The sequence below is a fragment of the Phyllobates terribilis genome, unplaced genomic scaffold (assembly GCF_046119375.1).
Source record: "Phyllobates terribilis strain yellow unplaced genomic scaffold, ASM4611937v1 Scaffold_1__5_contigs__length_1240528914, whole genome shotgun sequence".
NCBI lineage: Eukaryota > Metazoa > Chordata > Amphibia > Anura > Dendrobatidae > Phyllobates > Phyllobates terribilis.
In genome coordinates this window covers 104,769,001-104,775,000 of record NW_027362761.1, presented here as the reverse complement: position 1 = coordinate 104,775,000, position 6,000 = coordinate 104,769,001, and positions in this window count along the sequence as shown.

The window sequence follows — 6,000 nt, the reverse complement described above, 5'->3', positions numbered from 1 at the left end:
ACCAGGGTGCGGAAGTGGAAGCCGAGGTGGTGGACGATGAAGTCACTGACCCAACCTGGCAAGGTGACATGCAGAGCGAGGAAAGCAGCACACAAGGAGAGGGAGGTGTAGCACCACAACAGGCAGGAACAAGCTTTGTGGTGGCCACAGACACAAGGCGGGCAACCGTTCCCTGGAACACCAACACAACGGAAGTTGCCAGTACTACTGTTAGGTCTTCCTGAGTCTGGTTGTTTTTTAAAGACTCTGCAGGTAACCCCTAAAGGGCCATTTGCAACATCTGCCACACCAGCATCAGCAGGGGTAGCAAAACTAGCAGCCTGACCACCACCAACCAGCATGCTTAGGCACATGACAGCAAAAGACCTGACTAGGTGGGCCAAATGCCAGGGTCCAGGAACAGTGTCTGCGGGTGACACCACTGCTTGTTCCGTTGATGTGCGTGGACGCCAATCCCCTGTCCATGGCGCATGCCAAGATTCCTCCCACCCTGCACCTGTCGTTGCACACTCGCAACTACCACCATCACCGTCCACTTCCTTGTCCCAGCGCAGCGTTCAGTTGTCCCTACCCCAGTCCTTGGAATGCAAGCGCAAATACGCAGCCAACGCCCCACAGGCCACACTACTAAACTCACACATTGTTATGTTCTGCTACCAGAGCTAAGGAAAGAGAGGAGATCTGTCCCTACGATAGAACTCAGCTGAATCCCTACGATGTAACAGGGAACCTGATCCTGCGATCAGACCTGCTAAAGTCCTAAGCTAGTCTGTACGGAGACCTATAGATGTGGGGAAGGAATCCCTACAAGTACTAAGGACTGGGAGGAAAATGGGACACCTCCTAACAGAAATAGTAGCAGACAGACGAACAAACAAAATATATAGAACATAGAGGTCCGTAGACCAAGCAAACTAACAGAGTTAGATACAGAGCACAGGCTAGCTAGAAAGTAGTTATACAATGAAGTCCAGCAAAGCCAGAAGGGCGGAGCAGGATTAAATAGGCCAACAAGGTCATGTGACCAGCAAAGGAAAAAACCTAAGAGCAAGGTTCTAACAGTACCCCCCCTTCTAAGAGGATCCTCTGGATCCCCTAGGACCAGGCTTATCAGGAAATCTCCTGTGAAACGCTCTGATAAGTCTGGACGCGGAAACATCATCTGACCTCACCCAAGAGTTATCCTCGGGTCCGAAACCTTTCCAGGCCACAAGATACTGCAAACTACCTCTATACCGTCTAGAGTTAAGGATGCGAGAAATTTCATATTCCCCGTCCTCCACCACCGGAGGAACAGAGGCAGAGGCGTCACCATCCGACACAACAGCTTTTTTTAACAGAGAGACATGAAATACCGGATTAATTCTCCAGGAGGTAGGAACCTCCAACCTAACAGCAGATTGGTTGACAACCTGAAGCACCTTAAAGGGCCCTACAAACTTGGGACCCAATTTCTTAGAAGGAATCCTCAACCGCAGATTCCTAGAGGACAACCAAACCATGTCACCAACAGCGAACAAAACCTCCTGTCGTTTCCTATCAAAGTAGTCTTTAGATTTTCTGTTGGTCTCCTGAAGATTACCACGCACATCCGTCCAAACTCTCTCCAAATCACCGGAAAAATTCTCCTCCTCAGGCACGGCAGATCCCAAATTGGAGAACGACCCAAACGACGGATGTCTCCCAGAACAACAAAAAAAAGGCGAACAACCAGCAGAAGAAGATGTATGATTGTTCAGAGCAAATTTGTATGATTGTTCAGAGCAAATTCAGCAAGTGGCAGAAACTCAGACCACCCCTCTTGATTGTCTGCCACAAAACAACGCAAGAACTGCTCAACATCCTGGTTTTTCCTTTCTGTCTGGCCATTAGATTCAGGATGATATCCGGACGAGAACGACAAATGAACTCCCAACCTGTCACAAAAGGCACGCCAAAAACGAGCCACGAACTGAGGACCCCTATCAGAAACAATGTCAGTAGGAACGCCATGAAGTCTGACAATTTCCTTGACAAAGGCCTTAGCGAGAGTTTTAGCGCAGGGCAGTTTGACGAAGGGAACCAAGTGACACATCTTGCTAAAACAGTCCACGACCACCCAGATGACAGTAAAACCCTCAGAGGGGGGAAGGTCAGTTATAAAGTCCATAGCCAAATGTGTCCAAGGAGCACTGGGAACCTCCAAAGGACAAAGCAACCCTGCAGCAGGAGTATGTGAGGACTTAGATCTAGCACATATAGTACATTGACGCACCCACTTAATGACTTCCTTCTGCCATCCAGGCCACCAAAAACTGCGACCCACCAGTCTCTTGGTCTCAGAGATTCCGGGATGACCTGCCAACCGAGATTCGTGACACTCAACAAACAAATCTCTCCTAAAGGTCCCAGGCACAAACAACCTCCCATGAGGAGTGTTAGATGGGGCATTCTCCTGTGCTTTAAGAATCTCATCTTCCAAAACGGAGTCCAAAGCAGCTATCACAACACCTTCTTGTAAAATGTTCTCCTCTTTCTCAGCACCGACTATGGGAGAAAAACTGCGAGACAAGGCATCCGCCTTAACATTCTTAGTACCAGGGATGTAAGTAACGGAGAAATTAAACCGCGAAAAAAACAGTGCCCACCTAGCCTGACGGGCATTCAGGCACTTGGCAGCATCAAGATATATCAGATTTTTATGATCCGTAAGAACCTGAACGGGAAATTCCGCACCTTCCAAGAAGTGGCGCCAGTGTTCAAATGCGAGTTTAATAGCCAATAATTCCCGATTATCAATATCGTAATTCAGTTCAGTCTCCGAAAATTTTTTTGAAAAAAAGGCACAGGGATGTAATCCATCCCCGTTATCCTGAGACAATACTGCGCCAACCCCCACAGAGGAAGCATCAACCTCAACCAAAAACGGCTTAGTCACATCAGGCTGCTTAAGGATGGGAGCAGAGGTGAACCTCTCCTTGAGATACACAAAAGCTTCAATGGCCTCAGAAGACCACTGAACCGCATCAGCACCTTTCCTGGTGAGATCGGTCAGAGGTTTGACATACTAGAAAAAATTTTTATGAATTTTCTGTAATAATTGGCGAAACCTAAAAACCTCTGTATCGATTTCAAACCAATAGACCTAGGCCATTCCTGTACAGCTTGAACTTTAACCGGGTCCATCTCAAAACCTTCACTGGAGATAATGTAACCCAAAAAACTAATTCTCTGTACAGCGAACTCACATTTCTCCAGCTTAGCAAAAAGCGAATTGTCCATTAATAACTGTAATACCTCACGTACGCTCCGCCAATGAGACTCCAGATCCGGCGAATAAATCAAAATGTCATCCAAATACACAACCACATTTTTGCCGATCAAAGGTCTAAGGATGTCATTAATAAGATTCTGGAAAAATGCAGGAGCATTAGTAAAACCAAAAGGCATAACCAGATTCTCAAAATGACCCACAGGAGTGTTAAAAGCAGTCTTCCATTCGTCACCCTCCTTCATGCGCAACAGATTGTATGCCCCCTTAAGGTCAATTTTAGAGAACCACTTGGCCCCCATTAACTGGTTAAACAGATCAGGAATCAATGGCAGTGGGTAAGGATTGCGTACAGTAATTTTGTTAATCTCACGAAAATCCAGACAAGGACGTAAACCGCCGTCCTTTTTTTTTACAAAAAAAAATCCAACCGCCACAGGAGACTTAGAGGGCCTAATGTGACCGGCGGCCAAACTTGTCTGTATGTATTCCTCCAAAGCCTTCCTCTCAGGAATAGTAAGGTTAAATAAACGACTTTTAGGAAGAGTCGCTCCAGGGACAAATTCAATAGAACAATCATAGTCTCTATGGGGAGGCAAAACCTGCGATTCCTTCTCAGAAAAAACTCTCCAAAAATCCTGAATAGGAACAGGCAATTCTCCCCTATCCAAAGCTGCAATACGCCCGTTACAACACTTGTCATAACATTTATGGCTCCAGGATTTAATTTCACTGGTAGACCAATCCAGTACAGGATTGTGAAATTTTAACCAGGGCAATCCCAATATTACTGGAGAAGGCAAGTTATTCAAAACTACCAAATCCAATTTCTCATGGTGAACACCATTAATAGTGAGAGGAAATTCACAGACCTTGAGAGTAATATTCTTCAAAGGGGAACCATCCACAGAAACCACAGCAATGGGGGATGATAAAGGTTCGGGTTTTAAATTGAGTCTTTCCAAGAATCCCCCATCAATTACATTCAGAGTAGACCCACAAACAACAAACACCCGAAATTCCATTAATTTTTCCTGAGCAATCGTGGAAGCAGCTAAAAATACACCCTTGGAATTTAAACAGGCAATACGGGCATGACTGACCATTTTTTTTTCTTTCTTCATACGAAGCTCACAGCCTTTAATCAAATGACCAGATTTTCCGCAATAGAAACACAAGCCTTCAGAAAATCTACGGTCTTTTTCTTGAGAGCGAGGTGCCACCGATCCAATCTCCATCGGTTCACCACTGTTAGTACACACATTCTCATAACCAGAAACTGACATAGCAGAGGATTTGCTCTCATTAACCCTTGCACGCAGTCTCCTATCCACCCGTATAGCTAATTGCATAGCCTGTTGCAAATCTTCAGGTGTAGGATAAGCAATTAGCAGGTCTTTAACCCTTTCATTGAGCCCAGCAAGAAATAGACTTTTCAGAGCAGAATCGTTCCACCCTGTTTGAGTAGACCAACGACGGAAATGAGTACAATATTTTTCCACATTACCTGATCCCTGTTTCAAACGTCTCAACTCAGTCTCAGCTGATGCGACACGGTCAGGATCATCATATAATAGTCCCAAAGCAGAAAAAAAACTATCCACTGATCTGAAGCATGTATCACTAGGTTGCAAAGAAAAGGCCCACTCCTGAGGCTCTTTGCGCAAAAGTGACATAATGAACCCTATGCGCTGGGATTCATCCCCAGAGGACTTGGGTCTCAAACGAAAATACAATAAGCAAGCATTTTTAAATGAAAAAAATTCTCGGTGTTCACCAAAAAATAAATCCGGCAAACATACCTTAGGCTCCAAGAAATGTGCTCCAGGACAGTTACTCACGTGCTGACGGAGCTCGGCCACCTCCAGAGAGAGTCCCTGCAGGCGATGAGCCAAATCCTGAACCGACACCATGGTGGAACAGAAAAATCTTTCCTTAGAGAATTTGCAGGCTGGACTTACTGTTATGTTCTGCTACCAGAGCTAAGGAAAGAGAGGAGATCTGTCCCTACGATAGAACTCAGCTGAATCCCTACGATGTAACAGGGAACCTGATCCTGCGATCAGACCTGCTAAAGTCCTAAGCTAGTCTGTACGGAGACCTATAGATGTGGGGAAGGAATCCCTACAAGTACTAAGGACTGGGAGGAAAATGGGACACCTCCTAACAGAAATAGTAGCAGACAGACGAACAAACAAAATATATAGAACATAGAGGTCCGTAGACCAAGCAAACTAACAGAGTTAGATACAGAGCACAGGCTAGCTAGAAAGTAGTTATACAATGAAGTCCAGCAAAGCCAGAAGGGCGGAGCAGGATTAAATAGGCCAACAAGGTCATGTGACCAGCAAAGGAAAAAACCTAAGAGCAAGGTTCTAACACACATTTCATGAATGCTTGTGCTTGAAATGTTGCCTTTTAGGCTCGTGGAGATGGAAGCTTTCCGCAACCTGATGGTGGCGGCTGTCCCTCGGTACTCTGTTCCTAGCCGCCACTATTTCTCCCGGTGTGCCATCCTCGCATTATACAAGCACATGTCCCAGAACATTAACCATGCCCTCAACAATGCAGTTACTGGGATGGTCCACCTAACCCCGGACATGTGGATAAGTGCTTGTGGGCAGGGACGGTACATCTCGCTGACGACACACTGGGTTAATATAGTGGAAGCCAGGACCTAGTCAGACCTTGGGACGGAGCACGTCTGCCCGATGCCGAGGATTGCAGGCCCTGGGTCAATCAGGGTTGCC